Genomic DNA, 21,734 nt, shown 5'->3' with positions numbered 1-21,734 from the left:
GTAACTTAAACAACAAACAAACAAGAACGGTAAACAATATTACTATCTTCTATGTGGGGACCATTACCCTGTTCGTTGATACCTGTAGATATTAGAAAAATCTGGCTGTACAATCTATTCTCAAAATTTGGTAAAGTAATAGATTCGTATATCCCCATCAAGCGAAGCAAAATCTCAGGTAACAGGTTTGGGTTTGTGAGATATGCATACAAGGAGGCGATGCTGGCATTGGAGAAGACTGATGGGTTGTGGATTTGGAATAATTCTCTTATGGTGAATACTGCTAGATTCGTTACGAAACAAGCTAATTCCAGAAAGATCAAGCCCCAAGTAGCCACAAATGGACGCATGCAAAAGCATTATACAAGATCTACAGGATTTAAGCAAGGACAGAGCTCAAGATCAGCTGAGATTATGAATGGTTTTTCAGAATTTGATGGATTCAAGCAAAAACAAAGCTCAAGATCAATTGGGTTGAAGAAAAACCAGTTTCCTCAATCTAATGGGCAACGGAAAAAAGTAACCCAAGTTTATCGCCCAAATATTCAGCTCAAGCAAGTGACAGGCCCTGATCTGATACACAGCTCCAATCAAACTACAAGCAGTTGGAAATTAATGGCTTCAAAGGAGTGCCATTGCAAAATTAAAACCTATGAAATCGATACATTTTTTGCAAGACCAACTCAGGAATCTGGGATATATGGCTATACTGGTTCGTCCAACTGGTGGGGATTCTCTGGTACTAATTTTCCCTTCATTGGAGAGCATGGATTCAGCACTCAACTCGAGCGAAATGGCATAGCTCAAGGACAGGTTCTTGGAATTCCAAAAATGGAACGAAGATACGGCTCTTCCTTGCTCTCAATTAATTTGGCTCAATTGCTACGGTATTCAACTCCATCTCTGGAACTCTTCCACTTTCATAGCTATTGGTCAAAACTGGGGAAATGTTATACTCCCTCCGTCCCATAATGTTTGGCACTTTCACTATTCCAGCCTTATGAAAAAATTAATTATATCTTTTAATCCATAATTTTTTTTATAAGCAATATGGATCTTGTTTGATAGAGTTTAATTTTTTCTATTAAACAAAGTTCAAAAAATCGTCTAAAACATTATGAATTGAAAGATATATGCAATTTAAAAATGACACGTATTTCTGAAAATGCCAAACATTATGGGACGGAGGGAGTACAAATCAGCGATGATACTACCAAAGGCCTCTCATTTTCAGTTGGACGGGTACTAATATCTTCGTCTATGTTGGAAAATATTAATCAAGTTATTTTGGTTGAAAACAAAGGGAAAACTTTCCAAGTGAGGGTCATTGAAGAACAACTCATTGTAAATACAATTCTACGCACAGATTGCACATGCCATGGATGTAGAGATGCAGAGGAAAAGGAAATCCTTCAGTCAGGTGAAAGGGTTGAAGATGCTGACTCAGCTCTTGAAGCCAAAAAAATGAATAAGGTGGTTCTAATTGATACGAACAGCATGGCTCATCTGGCTGAAGTGGAACATGTATCAGTTAAAATCGAGGAGGATCCTGAAAGGGACAGGGTGGAGCTTCAGGAGCATGCGGATTCATCAAATGAATTTATCTATGGTAAATGAAACTGGGCCACCACCAAACATTAATGACTAATGCATTGGAAATTGGCAGTATGATGAATCCTATTGCATGTGAGGAGCAATTGAGGGACTCAATGAAACCCTTGGGCAATGATCAATTACAGGAGAAGAGTGCTTGTAATACACCTATAAACGAATCTCAAGGCACAGGTGTAATGACTCCAAACATTATTCTGGGACAAGAACTAGAGGTTGGGCTATTCAAAGCTTGGATTGGGCAAAAGAAAAGTTAAAATTTAGCATGCTCTCCATCCAAAAGTCTACTGGACAAAGACAAGAGTTGGAGCATAGTACCATACAACAAACAAACAGTGGATAATCTCTCTCATAAACAGCACAACAATGTTGGCAGTGGAGCATTTGGTACAAGTAAATCCAAAAAGAAAAAGGACTTGGTGAAAATTCTGGGCACTCCCATCCCATTACCTCCTACAAAAAACCGTGGTGGAAGGAAGAAGAAGAATAAGAGTGTAGTGTTCAGAGCTGCTGCTGCTGCAGTGGCTTTATCAATTTCGAGCGATGGTATTTCCAATAGAAATAGAATTCTACTCAATGAATCCCAATCAATGTGGCAGGTAAATAAAATGATGAAGATTGAATATAAGGGATCGAGCCCTGCTACACACACAACAGTCTGTTCACAAATTGTGCACAGATTCCGTTGTAGGACCCACCACGGATCTTACACAAATAATCCAAGTCGTTCATTAAATGTAAAACAAGTTTTTAAGGGTTCCCGTAAAATATTAGCTCAATTCGATACCTATAGATGCTCGATCCAATCGTCTAGCTTTTCATTATTCTTAAATATGAATGAAAAGTTTGACAATTGAATCGAGCATTTATAGATATCGGATTGAGCTGATTTTTTGTGGGAACCCTTAAAAAAATATTTTATATTTAATGAACGGCTTGGATCATTTGTGTGGGACCCATGGTGGCCCCATATTAAAATATGTGCACAGATTGTCTGTGTGTGTAGACTTTCTGTAAGGGATCTGATGAAGAAGCGGTAAGCAAGATCATGGAGATGGAAAAAGAGGACGATGATAAGGCTGCATTGCTTGCTGCCAAATCCAATGCTTAAATATACTTCTTTCATTGAGCTCAGAGCCAAATCTAGAATGAAGATCATGTCATGGAACGTCCGTGGATTAGGAAAAAAGGAAAATTATGTCAAATTGGAGGCATGTTGTAGCAACTTCTTATACAGATTGTGCATGAGCATTCACCAGTCATTGGGAGTAGGGTTATTCACTTGGTGTGGTGGGTGATATCAGTTCCGATGTGGTGAGTGGGGGTAGAGCTATTCATTTGATTATTGGGCATTGAGGGGTGTGGAATCTCATTCGGTCATATGGTGTTGTCTGCTGATGCTGCTGATGTTGGTATCCTGTGAATTCATCAGTTGATTTTGGATTTCTCTTCTTTTGGATACTGTTAGGGGTTTTGGACTCATTTATATTTTTAGTTGTACTACTTCATTTCTTTTTCGGGTTGGTTCCTGGCCAACTCTTTTTCTCGCCTCTCTTGAGCCTTGGATTGGCATATGATTGTCCTAATACTTATGTGCAAACCACATTGGGATGTTCGCTGCGGGTTGTGATGCCGTTTATTTCCTTGCTCCGTTTAGTCTTTGTAATACTTATTCAAAGATTAATAAAATTACTTTGCCGTTAAAAAATATCTATCTTTTATGCATCAAATACCTAAACAAACTTCGAGAATAACATTTCTGGCGAATCAAGGCCCCACAACGAGAATTTCCTATAACCTTATACTTGTAGTGTGAGTAATGGCCATGCATTCCATTAGAGTGGCGCTGGACAACATTATATTCTACACAATAGCAGGTTTTGTTTGAAATAGCTTTAATAGTCCCTTCGGATCAAGGGATATGATAAAAAAAAAAAAAAAAAGAAAGGATTCGGGTTTCTTGCCAAATCACTCTTTTGCATTAAGTACCTTGAAGAGAAATTGAGAGAAAAGTCCAAAAATGATACCTTTTGAATGGCTCGTTATCCTTTATCAAACATCACAAAAAAATGCTGAGATGTGGTGAAAAAAGCTCTCATTTCTTATACACCCTTTCCCTTAATAATTAAAGAGGCCGTAAAAGTTAGCAGTGCTACAAACACAATGACGCATTTGTGTCAAGACCCATCAAATGCATGAGTCTCACATGTGGAACCTACACAAATCGAACAACTACGAACTTATATGTGTCCGAATCTACACAAAACACACGTGTCCAAAGTATCTTTATATTAAGGAGATTGGTAGAAAAACACAGAGCAAAGAAGAAGGATCTCCATATGGTTTTTATAGACTTAGAAAAGGCTTATGATAGGGTGCCTAGGGACATCATATGGTGGGTTCTGGAGAGAAAACGAGTGACCAAAGAATATATCGAGGTGATTCGAGACATGTATGAAGGTGCCGTCACTACCATTAGATCACCGGTAGGGGAAACAAGTGAATTTCCAATCACCGTAGGATTGCATCAAGGGTCAGCCCTGAGCCCATACCTCTTTGCCTTAGTTATGGATGAATTGACTAGACAATTTCAAGAGGATATTCCATGTGGTGTATGATGTTTGCAGATGGCATTGTCCTCGTAGATGAAACTGTTAGAGGTGTTAATACGAAACTAGAAATTTGGAGGGAAGCGTTAGAGTCAAAGAGTTTTCAAATAAGTATGAGTAAAACTGAGTATATGGTGTACAAGTTTAGTGGTACCAGTAGTGCGCATGAAGAAAGAGTGATGATCCAAGACCAGGAGATACCAAAGAGTGATCATTTTAGGTATTTAGGATCAATTATTAGTAGAGATGGCTCAAGTAGAGAAGCGCTACTGGTGTACTATGTGACAAGAGGGTACCCATAAAATTAAAGGGAAAATTCTATGGAACTGCCATAAGACCAGCGATACTTTATGGGACAGAATGTTGGCCTATTAAGAAACAACATGTGAGCAAGATGAGTGTAGCAAAAATGAGAATGTTGAGGTGGATGTGTGGTAAGACTAGACAAGACAAGATCAGAAATAAAACAGTTCGTGAGATGGTAGGTGTAGCATCTATAGAGGAGAAGTTGAGGGAAAATAGGCTAAGGTGATTTGAGCATATCTACCGTAGACCAGAAGATGGTAGGCTTCGTTGTTTTTAAGTATTTATTTTTCGCTTTATGAGACAAGTCATTCTCTCACAATACATCACATTAATTCAAAAAATCAGTATTTATTTGAAAAATAAATACTGATTTCCTTTAGCGAAAGGGGCCTCAGTTTGGATGAAACCCAGATTAATACCAAATCAAAATCACCAATGCAGAAGCTATAACAAAAGAATCAATTCGATTAACCCAAAACAAAATAATTAATAAACGTGAAAAATGTATCATACCTATTGGAAAAAAGACGATCAGTGAAATTCATGGTGAATCTCGTTCAGTTACAGTGGCTGGGTTTTGATTGTGAGATCAAGCAAATTGCAAAGAACACGATGAGAGGAAAAGAACCCTAACATTGGCAAGAGTTGTAGAGAATTTTTAGATAAATCGTATAGCATTGAAGGACGGCAACAGCCGCCACAACAGTGCTTTGATGAGGTAAGGTCTTCGGTACAACAGTACTCGCGCGTACTTTTTTCTTTTTTGACAAAGAAATGGGAAATATGGATTATCGCAGGGGAAAAAGGTAAGAGCATCCGCAATGGGAATAATCAAAATCGATAACCAAAATGTGCCACGTCAGCATTTGATTATCCATTTAGTTCATAATCAAACCTAACAAACTTGATCTCCACATTGGTTATTTTTGTATCCCTATAAAAAATCCCCCCACAATACGCAATGCATCTATGTTCAATTGCAAACGAGTTCCAATCACGCACCCGACCACACCAAATTATTCGTCTCGATGAGACGATTCTAATGTGAGGTGTTTTTTAATTTTTTAGTTTTGAATTTGGTTATTGGGTTTGGTTATTGAGTTTTGGTTATTGGTAAAAGTTGTTAAGTTTGGTTATTCAAAGGTCAAAATTTGATGAATTGCTAAGAAGTTGCTAAGTTTGGTTATTACAATGTGAGCACTTTTTTGAGTAAACATTGCTAACTTTAGCAACCTTTTAGTTTTGATTATTACATTGTGGATGCTCTAAGAGTACAAGTTACAAAAAAAAGGTGGTAAGGTCTAAAATACCCACAATATAGTAGAATACCTAAACAACCCACACCTCAACACATGCAAGAAGAAATTGAGAGACAAAACTTGAAAGGGCAAATTCGTAATTTTACGTGGCTTGGCTGGTTATCCTTTGTTCTTTTATTACAAGGGTATTGACTAGTGTAATGCCCATGCTTCGCACGTTTTCACGTGCTCATTGGATGAATTGGCAGTTGAGAAGTGTTTTTTTGTTTTTGTTGAGATGATATTAGAGAAATAGCAAGAGGTAATTGAATCACAAATCAATTTTAGATTTTCAAATACAAGGGATTGAATGTTTTGGTCCATCTTATTTGTATTACAATTATGGTACTCTTATGTAGCTGCACAAAATGTTGCAGGTCTACATATACATACAAAAAGCCATTGAAGTATTAGAAGAAGTTGAACCGATATTGGCTAAACATATTTCAGTGACGAGTGAAGATCAGATCAGAGCGTCATAGCAAGAGGTTATTAAAGCACAAATGAGTTTCAAAGTGGCAATGCTGGTGAACCAAGGCGAAATTGTGTGTTCACCAATTCAAATCAGTAGTGTGTAGAACATGTGCCTGATATTTCTGTAATAGATGCTCATTGGTGTTATTGGCAATTAGGAAGCTAAAATACGACGAAAATGGACTATGGTATATAATTATATTGCACATGAAATATGCTCATTCACTTTTCCATTTTCCTTTTCAGTGGTAAATTCAAGTGGTTTTAAATAGCCACCACAATTTCATGAAAGCCATCAAATCTAAAATCAGTTAGCAACCACAGTTTTGCAAGATGAGCAAATCTAATGCTTCTACAATTGGTACCAATTCTACAAGTCCTCACCAACCATTCAAAGCCAGTTAGCAACAAAAGTTTTGCCAGATATTTGTAAGTAACAAGATTCCTAGAGGGTGAAAAAGAAAAAAGACTCCACTCCAAGAACACATATAAGATTAACAGAAAAAATGGCCATTTAAATGGCCTTCATACTGGTCATAGTATAATTGAGTGCACACTCATTAACAATTTAACACCTCAAATGCAAAAAGATAATATCCATACACACAACTCAAAGTTGAATGAAGCACAATAATCAACTGTTTTCTTCAGCTTTGAACCGATTATTGCAAACAATTCAATATTAATCCAAGTGCAGAAAACAAAACTGTAAAAAGGTAGAAACAAAGGCATACTTACCGGATCATAACTCTCTGCTAATATGACATCGAACGATGCTTCAGTCACACCTAAGGCAATAAACCGCTCACAAGGCGCAATGCAGCTTGCAAGATAGCATCGCAACCTTCCTCAATTGGTCATGAGATAGAGGATCGAACACCACAATGTCAACAAGCCGGTTGAGCAACTCAAGCTTAAAGTGCCTCCTAAAATATATGAAATAAAGACGAGAAAGTATGATCTCTTGAGTAATGAAATTCACATATAGGCACTTCTTTTTGCATATTTTCTTGTTCGTGTCAAAATTACAAGTTTGTCCTCGGTCGACTAACGACAGCTAGGCAATGAGAGACAGACAGAAAGAACCCAAAAATTTATTTTTGTTGGGAAATGAATCAATGCAACAAACACATCAAATTGATGACACAGAAACGAATAAGCAAACAAGACACAGATCATATCTAGTAACACCACAAGAAACTGAGAGCCCAAAATCATAGATGCTGCAAAAATAGCAACTAAACAAATGAAAGAAATGAATGTGAAGATCCTGCAATAAAAAAAACAACACATGAAGATCCTGCAAAAAAAAAAAAAAAACAGAGTTAAAACTAAGTTCACAAAAATAATCCTGAAATCAAAATAGTAATATAGGTTCAAGATAACTATTACACGGAGAGAACCCTTGATTTGAGCAACATGGTATTTCTTCCTAATAGAACTCCTGAGACTATGCCGAAACTTCAATCCTAGGTCGATTTCTTCCTCTTTTGGCTTTCTTGCACTGTCAACACTAATATCGCTTACTCTCAATCATAAGATACAACTCAACGAATCAAGCAACACAAATTTCAAACTAACATAAAAAAAAACTTATCGATCGAAAGAGTTTTGAAGCTGCTATCGAAAATCACATAGCATTCACCAAGTGACTATCCCTGCAGATATATTTAAACAAACCATTCCCAAAGCCTATTGGCTTCCATTTTCCATGAACCTGAATATAAAGGTGGTTGATTAGCCTATCTACCCGTGCATATTCAAAAAGTTCACATTACACCCTAAACTCGATTGCACGAGGTTGATTAGCCAAGTCGATTGCTACCAAAATCTACTTCTAAAAATAAGAGAAACAAAAAGACATTCCAATCCCAAAGAAAGGGAGGGCATTAGATATTAGAGCAATATTTGTGGTTGTCAAAATAGCAAGCAAAGAAACTAAATACCGAATAAATTGTGGTTAACGAACAATTTAAGCAGCAAACGTTTCACAGTGATTTCGGGTCTAAATTGATATTTCTCATGACAAATCTAACCACTACAATAAGTTGCTAGTTAGCATAAAGAAATTTATTCTAAGAAAGTAACTAACGATTGATCTCAATTATTCACTTACGAATCAAGGTTCTGATTGCCTAATTTGGGATTGTAATTTATTTTCAAAAATTCAAAGTGAGGTCCAATCTTTCTGTTCCAGGGATCCTCCCCGAACATTCCTGCGAAATGATGGGCCACAAATGCATATAAGTAATGTAAAACCAAAGTGATTTTGCACAGCTAATCACTGAAACCACCATTAGATACAAAACAACTTTAATAGACACTATCAAATCCATTAATAACTTTGAAACCGATAAAACTCCATTTGTCTCGGCAAATCCAAACCTATTGTTCCTAATACCATAATTCTAGTCTTAGAGTCCCAACAAACCACAAAAGATGAGGTCAAATCAAAACTGTTAAATGTAATTTATCAAGATGGGTACAATAAGGTCACCAAGAGGATTCGTTTTCTATTCTTGATCAAGATTGACACCACTACATTGCTATATAAACATAACAAACTCAAACCACTTCAACAAAATAGTAGCACACGATTGCGCCAATTTTATTGAATGAAAGAAATTTGCACTTACATGAGCCGCTTTAATTCCCAACTCCTTTCCAACGAGCCTCTTGTCGAGTTCCAACAACAACGAGCCTCTTGTCAAGTTCCAACAACAATTTCTTCGAATCATAATCTCCTATCTTCCTTGCCATTTCCTCTTCAACCTATTTAGAAAAAAAAAAAACCCACAAACACTAATACAAAGTTCAGGAAGAAATAACCCAAACGCACGACTCTAATAGGTAATTAACAGAGAATGATTCAACATCAGTGACCCACATTCAAACATACTGTAAATCAAGCATACTGAAAAAGCTGTATTGTGAGTATTTGACAGCTATGAAAGTAAAGGTATCCTGAAAAAGCTGTATTGTGAGTATTTGACAGATGTGAAAGTAAAGGAGATACCTTCCAAAGCAAGCTTCAACCTTGTCTCAATGTCTCAGAGACTTGGAACTAATACTCCTAGAGTGTCCAAAACATATATGCTAGGCTTGTGGGCTACAATAATTTTCCTCAAAACAAACAAAACCCAAATCATATCAGCAAACACAAAGTAAAATATAACACTGTCAAACCAAAAAATATATTTAGCGCAAAACAAAATGATTTAATGTACAAATTTTAACCAAAAAAAGATTCTTACAGATTTATTATCCGCAGTGTGGCATGAGAGATCTGGGCTTGGAATATCAGAAAAAAGGAAAAATTAAATAAATAAATTGCCGTTTGAAATAGAGTGGAAGGAGGCTTTGGGAACTCGTGAGAGAAATACAACACAAACTGAAATCCCTACAGCTTTGATGGGTCTATTTCTAATTGAGTATTTTGGGGTTTTTTCAAACCAGTAGAAAATAGCTACGGCTTCTATTTCTGGGTAGATCAAAGGAAGAACACGTAGAAACAAGAAAGTACGAGAGCGGAAGAAACATTTGAGCAAAGTAGTCGCTGGCAAGGTCGGAGACAAGGAAGGAGTGAGAACCGAGCACGAGTTTGGCAGAGAGAACGAGACTAATGATCCGCCTTCCTCTTCGGATGCACAGAACGGGTCACCTCCTCAGGTCCAAAAGCGGCGACAGCGGCCTTCCCTACTTCCATGAATAGTTGCGGCTTCATGGCAGGGAAAATCGAATCTGAGATGGATTTTCTACCAAATTAAGGAAACACAGAGAGAGAGAGAGAGAGAGAGAGGGAATGGCAAACATGTAAACATGATTAAAGCAAATCAAAAGTGCTAATTAGGATAGCTCATAGTAATGAGAGAACTGATTTCAAGAAGCGAAAACCAATTCATCAAAAATAGAGAAAAACTATTTAGCAAAGTTGACCCCAAAAATCATTTAGGAAAATAGAGAAACCAATGTGGTACTCCAGTGCTATCCATATGGCACAAAGCATCCAATCATGCAAAGCTATAATGTATATCATCAATATAGCAAATGATAATGCAACAAGAAGATTTCTTAATGCCACGAAGATTGTAACAATGTTACTTTTTTACCCTTCAATCCACATGGCGTGCACTCTCTACAACAGTTTCTCAATCCCACGATGCACCATCGTCGTAGCTGAAATCTCCAAACAACCAAATTTCTATAGACACGGATTGAAGAACCGTCAAAAAATAGAAAAGCTCTCTCTCTCTCTCTCTCTCTCTCTCTCTCTCTCTCTCTCTCTCTCTCTCTCTCTCTCTCTCTCTCTCTCTCTCTCTCTCTCTCTCTCTCTCTCTCTCTCAATGGACCCTTGATCTCTCTCAAATTTTTTGAATTGTTGTACCATATAATCGGTTCTCACTTCCTTGAGTAATTATTCAGTGGTCTTGGGCACCGCCGCATGGTGCCTCAATACGTTTATCACCACCTATATTCGTGGAGTCCGCAAATACACTTAGTAGGCGGTGCCTAAAGACAATCAAATATTTCCTCTTGAGTACATCAACCAAAATTCTATAATAGACGACTTTAACAAAGTCGAAACACCACCGCCTAACTGTTCGCCAACATTATTAAAGCTCCACAGGAGAAAGATCTAAGTCTGTGCAAGTTCTAAAGTTCCTGTAATCGGCATCCGATGATGGTTAATGTTTGGTAAGAAAGATCTAAAGAGAAAAAAATCAGAAGGTAGAGGAGTGAGGAACTTCTTTCTTGGAGGGGCAAAAAAGTCAGAACCCCGAAAGCTATCGTGGCACTAAAGTTCTCCCCAAAAGAAAAACCATTTAGCTTAAAAAGATAACTCTAACAAGGAATTGGGGCTCTCTTAGCTTATGTTGATGACAAAACTAACCCAATATGCACCTTTTACATCTAAAACAATACCAAAATAAAACTCATTCTGCTAATAGCCTAGTTAGTGCAAACCATGATTGATGCATCAATTTAAATGTTAGGCTTGATATATTGATGAAATTAATTACATCCATTGCATGATTGATGCGTCAATTTAAAACTTGATGTTTGCCAAACTCACTAAAAACACAAACCATTATCATATGGATTATTGCTCAATGACTAATGTATCGTATTGGATTTTTTCTATAAAACCTTTACCACAAAAAGAAAAACAAAGAAAGAAGAGAGAAAGGGAAGGATACATAGGACAGTCGATTCCGATAGCAGAGTTTGGTAAGTCAATTCTACTCTTAAATCAACACCCCTAAAAAACAAAGGAGAGGCAAAGGTTAAAGGGAAAATTAAATAATGCAAAAGTAGCAATCATATGGGACAAAGCAAAATGTATTAGTCGATTCAACTCACCGACATTGGTGTCTCTTAACTTTTGACTGTGAAATTGATGGCTCCTTAGATCTGGACCCCCATAACAGCCCATCATGATCTCCTACCCCTATCGTGATCTCGTAAGTCCTAGCCCCATTATGATTATAAAAAAAACAACCAAAAAAATGGAGAAAAATAAAGGTACTGGTTCAGATAGAGTAATCCACTTGATGACTCCATGGCCCAACCTTGATTTAGGCCCCGTTCCGGAACGTAAAATAAGTACTTATTTTTAAAGAAGACAATTTCAAGCTCAAAAATAATGTGTTTACGCAAATAATTTTTCTACCAATATGGATCTTGTTTAATAGATTTCATCAAGATCTTTAATAAGGTGTGAAAAAAATTAAGAAATTATTTTTCATTTACATTATTTTTGAGTTTGAAAATGTGAAATAAGCTGCTTATTTTTTAAGAAAGTTTCTGGTACGGGGCCTTACTAGCTAAACCCCTTGGCATATAACAATTACAGAATCAAAGCCAATGTGAGAACATCAAACCCAAAGAACACTGTTGTCCTTAGACCCAAACCATTTAAGAGCCGTTTAAACAACAGGATGAATTGCCCATGCAAAAATCAAAGAAATTTGTCATGACTTGACAATAGAGGAGTAGAATTCACTGTGAGAACAAAGAAAAAAAAAAGTACACAGTGAAACAACTCACCAACATATATCCACTACATCATATACACAAAAGACAGAATGCATTAGCTTGTTAGATTCTAATTCAAGAAAAAATGGATAGGAAAAAAAATAAGTAAGTGAGGCGATAACTGGGCTTCCACCGGCAAAGACATGGTATATTGGTATTAAACTTGATTGCACCAACAGTACTTTAACGAGTCAATAAAATAAAAACAATATAGAGTACACAGTGATGTTCAATCATAAATGACATGTTGCCACATGTCTTGAGGAGTTCAATCATCTTTCAAGAATTTCCAACAGCCTAACAGAATAAAATATGTAGTTTGTACAGAATATTTAGAAATAACAAAAACAGTGAAGGAAATCCATGAAGAAGTATCAAGAAATTGATACTTTTATCAATTTGGGGTTATGGCACCACTACCAAAGTCCTAGATAAAAATTGTTGGGAGAAGGTGAAAGTAAAGATCTCTAAAATGTTGCATACTTTTTATAGAGGACGATAGTAGTGAAATGAAAATAGTATCATCTTCTTGTTCATTAGTTTTCTGAATCGACGTCCCTATGAAGTCATACGTGGTTTCCGTTAAAATAAGATTTCAACAATTAATCAAGTAAACATGTATACAATATTCTTCCATGTAAGACTTAGTGCAAAAAGTAAATGACATGGGCAAAAGTCTCTAAACAAAATTACACTTGATAAAGAATGAACATATCCGTATGACCTCCATAAAATTAGAAGAAAAGGTTACCAAATTAGTACCTATTTCCTAATTATTGCTACATAATGTTTTCTTATCATTCTTGTGATTCTGTGTAATAAAATGCTACAAAATCCTAAATCTATTTTTTATCTAACCATATGTGCACCCTGTTTTTGAAAAAAATCTTAGATTGCAGCTTCATAGTAGGTAGAGAGGTCCAACATTAAGCCAAAACCTAGTCCCATTCCACACCTTGTCTCTAACATCAACTATAATTTATTAATCATATAACACCTTAAAAAAAACTGTGACAAAAATCAACGACCAGCACAATAAAATAAGTGGTCAACAAAGTTTTGTGATCAAAATGAACAAAATTTTGCGGTCAACCATTATTTTTGTGTTCATTTGAATCCGAAAGACAAAAGGTCCACCAAACCAACAAATCGAACAAAATACCCATTTTCCTCTTGGGCAGTTTGGTGGGTGTGTCGGGGGCAAAGAGGAGAGGATGGGGAGAGGAGAGAGAAGGCAAGGAAAAAGTGAATGTGCAACCTTTAAAAGTCGCCTAGCATGGATCATTCTAACAATGGCATGAGATATTGTGATGCAAGCAAGCATCGCATAAGCAAATTTGGCAGCTAAAATCACCGAGCCAGACACTTGTGCAATATGACCACATGGCATCCCTGTAATTTCTTTAAAAGACTTGCTGCTTGTGACACTTAAATATTAAGAGTTGATGCCTCAAGTGCCATGACAAGAAAATGCCCACCATATGGGTGCATATTGATTTCTATAGCTCTTAATCACGGGTATAGCACATATTTCCCTCACAGCCTAGCATTTGAACTTTGCAATGGGTATGTTATACTCAACAAACAGATTGCGCATGCCCATTTAAGACTGAAAATTCAAACACCTAAGCTAATTCAAAAAATTCATACCAATGCCTCATAGTAGGGAAACACTAGGCATAAAGACAACTACCATTCCTTAGTAAAAGAGAAAGCAAAAACAGCGTTCACAACTTCATGTGGATAGTAGGTCATAAGTCGTCGGAGTCACAATCAGATAGCACACATATTACCTGTCGACTATGCAGGCATTCCAAAAATGAAGAAACGTCAGGATAGCGGCATTGTTCACTACTTTCAATTGGATTCGATTTCAAAAAACATATTGTCTCCATCCTCAAGCTGCAAGGTTAGAAGAAGAAATATGTGAATATCTACTTCCAGCCAATATGATTTTCATATATCCAAAAACGAAAAGGAAACAATACTAGAACATGGCCGTACACGTCATTGCACAAGCAGAAATAGCATGCAATTAATCATGTTCATACCTGACTACCACGAAATGTGAGCTTCCTATCAATGTGTTCACACATGACAAGAGGTTCAAATTTTATTTCCTAGACATTAAAGAGGGGTTAGAATGGCTTTCTGAACCAAATCCTAACCTGTGGCCACGTGAAGAAATAAGAAATAATGCACTCATCCCACTATTATAACATCACTCACCTCAAAAAGTTCTATTTCTTCATCAACAGTGAATCCAGCCAACTCATTTAGCTTTGTCAATAATGCAGTTGACTTGCCATTGGCCTTCACAAATAGCCGGCCAACGTACTTGATAACAGGGAAAGATACCGAGTTAGTGAAAAAGTCAAGAGAGAATCAAAGGCCATCGGATTTGCACGTAACACCAATCCAAGGAAAAGAATGTTCACTGAATCTCCTCTTTCAATGGGTCATAACATTTCAGAAAGAGAAGAATCTACACTTCAATTAGAGGACTGGGCTGTAAATCCTGCATAGTTGTACTCATCAAATTCACCATCAAGAGCTCCATGTGCATGTTAGAATCTCATGTGGCTTTACCCAAACAAAAGTCTGCCAAAATCAACTTGAGCAACCACAGTTTAAAAGGATGGATCCAGATTAAGAAAACATTACGTGGCCAATTCCACTTCTAGAAACAATTTTAGTTCTACATTGTGCGTCTTATTGGATACCTCACGCAATTGTCCAACCAACAATGAATGAAGGGGTATTCAAAGTCACACTGATTTTGGCCAAGTTAAATCCACTCCGGCAACATATAAATGAACGAATGCATAAGAGATGTCATTCTAGTGTACAAAGTGCCAGAAAATGGAACAAGTACCAGCTTTGAGCTGTAAGGGCATCAGAGTCAATTACAAAGAAACAAGGGTGGAGTAAGTGTGTTATTACCTCGCTTATTTACCCGATAAATTTATTCGACACTCAAAACTTGAATTATTTATGGAGAGGTAAAGACTACACAGCTACTTTTTCAAACTAAGTAATAGAGAAATAGATGACCTTACGCACTACATGCCAGCATACACCCCAGTGACCCCACATCCACAATGCAACCATAGACAGCAGGGAGAACAACAACCATATATAATGGCCTCTTAGCATCCTCTTCAATTCGAAAAGTCATTTTATTTCCCATAATTCCTATAATTACTGGATGGTATTTGACAACTAATATATGTTACAAGACAAAAATAATTGACAAGATTAAATGCATACCATAGTAATTCTTCTTCACACAGTCTTCGTTCCTAGCAGCAACAAATCTCAAGTCGAAGGGTTCAGGGTGTCCCTTTGCAGCTAGAACAGAACCCCATGCATGCTGAGTCAGGAGCACCCTCAACAAACTCAAGACTATCCAGGATTTCCTACGATCAAAATAAATGATATCAATGAATGATGCATTTTAGAGCAGAGACTGCTGTATATTTGGCACAATTGCACCAAGGGCACAAGGCTTACTTCCGGAAGACCCAAACACCGGGAAGTCGAAAACAACATATAACTACCAGTAGTGCTACACATTTTCTTAAAATGACGTTAACATATTTGGAATATGTACAAGTTACCAAACGGTAAGACAAGAATAGCAGCTTTGTCATATTTCCTCCACCAAAAGTGTAGGTGAAAGAATAAATGAATCTGAGACATCAAACATTACTCACAAATCATATCACTCCGCATTAAGAAAGGTGCATGACTCGTTATAAAGAGATCGCCAGTCACCACATCATGCCAAGTTCAGTACCATATACTTAAAGTCAATGGGTCACCGCAATGGGTTAGCGCTTTCTTCACCAAACCACTTTCATTTTATCCAAAGAAATAGACGAAAAAAGTAGATTTAAATAGAAGGAAAAATGCTCATACAATCACAAGTTTCTTAGTCTATATTTTTGGTTGACCAAACCAAGGTTTTTTTTTTTTCAAGGAATAGCAAGAAACTCATACAGTATATAGGCTAGAAGGTTAGTACATTAGTAGACGCCAAGCCGAACTCAAGACCTTAGTGTGCTTTGAAGAAGCACCCAACTAACTGAGCCAACTTGCAAGTTCGACCAAACCAAGGTTGTATCACTGTCAACCGAAGCTAATCGTTACTATCAGAATGAAAGGACTCGCTAAAAAGGCAAAAGTTCAGCCATGTACCTCAATCTCAGCTCTCTAATAGAAAGAAAGAAGCACCCAACTAACTGACCCAACTTGCACGTTCAACCAAACCAAGGTTGTATCATTGTCAACCGAAGCTAATCGTTACTATCAAAATGAAAGGACTCGCTAAAAAGGCAAAAGTCCCGCCATGTACCTCAATCTCAGCTCTCTAATAGAAAGAAAGAAGCACCCAACTAACTGACCCAACTTGCACGTTCAACCAAACCAAGGTTGTATCATTGTCAACCGAAGCTAATCGTTACTATCAAAATGAAAGGACTCGCTAAAAAGGCAAAAGTCCCGGCATGTACGTTAATCTCAGCTCTCCAAACTCTGATAGAAAGAAAAAAAAATATCCTAAATTGTATGATGGTGGAAGGGGATCACAATATTGGAGTCTGAGTCAACATTTAAGTGGAAGGTAATTGCCAGACTTTATATATGCTTTGAGTTTTGTACTATGGGTTTTATTTGGTGGAATAGGCAATAGAGGGTTGCTCATTGTTTGGCTTCTGAGGGGCTGGGAGGTCTTGCAAGTTCGACCAAACCAAGGTTGTATCACTTTCAACCGAAGCTAATCGTTACTATCAGAATGAAAGGACTCACTAAAAAGGCAAAAGTTCAGCCATGTACCTCAATCTCAGCTCTCAGATAGAAAGAAAGAAGCACCCAACTAACTGACCCAACTTGCACGTTCGACCAAACCAAGGTTGTATCATCCATCAAGGGTTGTAAACCATGTAAGCCACTCCTTTTCTTGTAGTTGAATTCCAAAAAAAATACAATAAAACTTATTTATGTAAGATTGTTGATCGGTGTTTACTATTTATAAGCGTGAGATCATATAAGTAGAGTTTTCCCAGCATAATTAACAAAAAAAAGTACAAGAAAACACCAAAAAGAAAAAAAGAGAGGATATTTACAACATCAGGCCAGCAGCATAAGTTTAGAGAATTATCTTTGAGATAGCTAAACAACAGAATTGGTAGGCTGATATGCCAAACCAACCTCTACTTATCACATTAATTTACCGTACCGATCTGAAATTGAAGATTTGCTGTTAGAATCAATTCGTGGGATCCAGAGTTTCGTCGATTCTATTGTCAAATTGAAAGAAGTGAAAGAATGTGGAGAGAGTACGTCTTCCATGTCCACACCAGCATTTTCAAGTAGACTTTTGATAGGAGCTACCTGCGTGAGAATAGAAAAGAGCAAAAAAATCATGTATTCTTTTCAGTTGCCTATTTTCCAAATGTAACGCACAGGGGGAGGTTAATATGGTAATACAGCAAAAGATGGTGAAATTTTTTGAATTTATCTCAATCTGTATACAAATTTGAATTTTGTTTGTTAATTTACATCTAATGTATAGAGTGGATCGTCAAGAAATGATTCATGTCATGTATAGTCAACCACAAATTAGGAGAAGACTTTGCAGACTTTAGTTGGTTCTTGGTCATTTTATTACGAGAAGGGGTTCCACATACTTGCACCTTTCACAGTTTTACATGTGCAGTTTCTAAAATCGAGTATTAGGATAAAAGATGCCAGCAACACCTGAACAAAACAAAAAAAGGGCAACCCAGTGCACGAGACTTCCGCTACTGCAAAGGCTGGGGAAGAGGCTGCTTCCACTACTCAAATCCGCGACCGCTAGGTCACATTGGGGAAAGCTCACAATTGAACGAGACATGTAGGAGATAAAAGACACCGGAAACTAATAACCTAGAATTGTTAGCTTTCTTCAATGTTGAAAAGTAATGAATTTTAAGCCGACTTAGATACCTTATTTGGCTCTTTGAAAGAGTTCTCATCCATCAGGTTGCTAGATGTGAGAACAATCTTAGTTGATCCAAGTGATTGGAATGTGTTCCGTTTCATTCCATCAATCGAAATCTAGATTCACAATGTTGCTCCTAAAGTTCACGATCTGGAAAACAAAATATTTGGCCCTAATAAACGAGGACGTAAGTGAGATATCAAACCAAATAAGGTCACTCAGGCAACTGAAATCTGCAGGCCTTGTGAGCTTATTATTACAGCTTCCCAACATAATAGGGCAAGTAAATATTTGGTCTACACAAAAAAGATGACACGTTATCCGCAACTATCAAGCACAATCCAGTGAATCAACCCATTGACAGCAAAAGGACAAAAAAGACAAGTGTGATAAATCGTATTTCCTGACAACAATGACATAATTAAATTAAAGAAAAGGGTGTATTCTGAAAAATGGATGATAAAACATGTGAAGTTAACAACATATTTTGAGGATTAAGACTGACAAACTACAAATTATGGTACCGATCATAAGGGTGCCACCTACTAAAGCTGTCACCTTAATATTTATAGTTCATCGAAATTCGTGATAGCTTTGGAAGCATGGTAATCATATAGTCAGTTAGCAGTTTCAGGCTCAGATTTTGGCATTTGAGGTAGAGGAGTCCAATAGTTGCGGGTCAGTTGGTCAATTCTAAGAATACGCATCAATGCATCAAAATAGGCACATGTGGGGTTCGAAGAGCATATTCTGATGGTCAAAGAAGATATCGGCACCAAATATTTGAAAAACTTTGTACACAACTTCAATTTGACATTTGTGATCATATTCTTCATGTGTATTTGGGACTAAAGGGGAAATGTAAACTAAACCTTTATTCTCAAGTAATTCTTGTTATCCTCAGAATTTTCCAAGCAATAGCAGAAGTAATTAGGGAACCTGAAGAATTTGCTTGTAGTGTTGAATTAAGCAAAGTGCCACCAATTGACTCTGGAAAAAAGCGTTGCATCCAGAAACTGGGAGTTCCATACAACTGGTAGGAGTTAAAAACAATCGCATTTGGGTTCCACCTGTATTGAACATAATATTAGCATACTAGTTCAAATTATTACAAAAACACATTAAGAGATCAGATGAAAAAGTTGTAGAGAAAAATAAGGGAAATTGTACTGTTTGTCATTAGCATTCACAAACAGAGGTGCGTGGCTTGCCATTTCAATGTCGTCACTGCATTGGAAGATCCAATTCGAATCTTCAGTAACTTAAGCAGTGTATGTATGACAATGCAAGACAAAAGCTAGCATATAGTTGATAAGATCTAGATGACTATACATAAACCAGCATACATGAATGTATTTCTCATAATTTTTTAAGATTAATGTAGTCATCAGTTCAACTATTTCTTCACATTACTATCCAAATAACAAGTCATTTAGACTACTGTTTGAAAGCATATTTACTAATTGCGAAAAAACACAAATGTGTGCCATACAATCTGGTGTTTTATAACAAAAATGTCGGAAAGTACTACAAGCATGATATTTACAGCCAAGAAAATGAAGAAAAGAAAGGGAGAATGTGCATAGTTCAAGCCAAAAAGAATGCACATCAAGAAATAGTAAAGATCACGGAGTCTTCGAAGAGTACAATGGACCTGTTCCTTTATAAGCCAATAAGAAAACCAGCCTCAGCCAGTGCCGCTAAAAGACTTCCTGTACCAGCGTCATTTCCAGTCACAGCTTATTCACCCACAAAAGTCTGAAAATCAATCAATAGCGAAGTGTTCTTTAGAAACCCCCCCCCCCCAAATTTTTTTCCAAATATATTGTCAAAAGCAGTTTGATTTTTATCAAAAGGAAGGAAGATTAACACACCTTTGGACCACTACGTGATGTGTGATCAAATTTATGAGCTAAAGAAAACACCGTTTTTGCGTCCCTGTAATTATAACCACCAAATTAAAGAATAAGACAGTATGTTGCCACGCAGCTTAAACACGAACCGAAAACCAAAATTTTACCTGGAGAACAATAGAAATTTCATTTGTACATGCTGCAAAGTGAGACAATACATATCTTACATGATAATCATAGAAATGAGCAGGGTGATCCAACTGTCGAGTAGAGCCACCACAGTTGGAGATAAATTTGATGTCTGGATAAGCATGTCTAATAGCATCATAAAACCTAAGGTAATTTCCTGCCATGTGCCCAAATAGAAGCAAGTTAAGATTTACAAACATTCTATATCTTCACACTAAACTAATTGATATCTATCTCGTGAGGGGCCAAGTGGATGCGAACTAACAATGTTTTCACCGTTAGGGTTATGAACAGGTAGATTATGAACCATGCTATTGCAATAACAATAATAAAGCCCACTACGGTGAAACTACGTAAAAGCCTAAAAACAATAGAATAAGTGCAGTAACTTCCTAAAATACACATCTTCAGTTTGAAAAGTCATTTATACCCTGTAATTCCTATAATTACTGGATGGTATTTGACAACTAATAAATGTTACAAGACAAAAATAATTGACAAGATAAATTGCATACCACGGTAATTCTTCTTTCCACAGTCTTCATTCCCAACGGCAAGAAGGGTTCAGGGTGTCCCATTGCAGCTCGAACAGAACCCCATGCTGAGTCAAGAGCACCCTTGGCAAACTCAAGACTAACCAAGATTTCCTACGCTCAAAATGAATAATATCAATGAATGAAGTATTTTAGAGCAGAGACTGCTATTTGGCACAATGGCACAAGGCTTACTTCTGGAAGACCCATACACCGTGAAGTCGAAAACAACATATACAATCACAAGTAGCGGTACACATTTTCTTCAAATTATGTTAAAAGATTCGGAATAGGTTATGTACAAGATACCTACGGTAAGACAGAATAGCAGCTTTGTCATATTTCCTCCAATAGTGTAGGTGAAAGAATAAATGAATCTGAGACATCAAGCATAACTCACAGATCATGCCACTCCGCGCTAAGAAAGGTGCATGACTCGTTATAAAGAGATGGCCAGTCACCACATCACGCCAAGTTCAGTAGCATATAATTAAGTCAATGGGTTTCCGAAATATGTTAGCGCTTTCTTCACCAAACCACTTTTTTCCAAAGAAAGACATGAAAAAAGTATGTTTAAATAGAAGGAAAAATAATCATACAATCACAAGTATATTTCTTAGTCTCTATTTATAAGTCCCCAGTATTTCTTTGTTTTACTCTGGTGTATTGAGTTACCTTGCCTTCATGCGATGCCTAATGGCAAATTTCATTAACATCCATGGCAAATGAAAATAGAACGATTCATTTTACATTATTCTCTATAACTAAGATGACTTTTAGTAAAGTAACACAAGATCATGAAGCAGAAAACTATGAGACATACTTGCAGAAAAGGCAAAATG

General features: G+C 36.9%; 1 pseudogene; it reads right to left on the bottom strand.

The window, feature by feature from the left end:
* The window catches only part of LOC131330157 (alpha-L-arabinofuranosidase 1-like), an 85,333-nt pseudogene that overhangs the window by 53,948 nt on the left and 9,651 nt on the right, over positions 1–21,734 (bottom strand).

The sequence above is a fragment of the Rhododendron vialii genome, chromosome 6a (genome assembly GCF_030253575.1).
Source record: "Rhododendron vialii isolate Sample 1 chromosome 6a, ASM3025357v1".
Lineage (NCBI taxonomy): Eukaryota > Viridiplantae > Streptophyta > Magnoliopsida > Ericales > Ericaceae > Rhododendron > Rhododendron vialii.
Note: the sequence above shows the minus strand (reverse complement) of the source record. Positions and strands in the feature narration are given on the sequence as shown.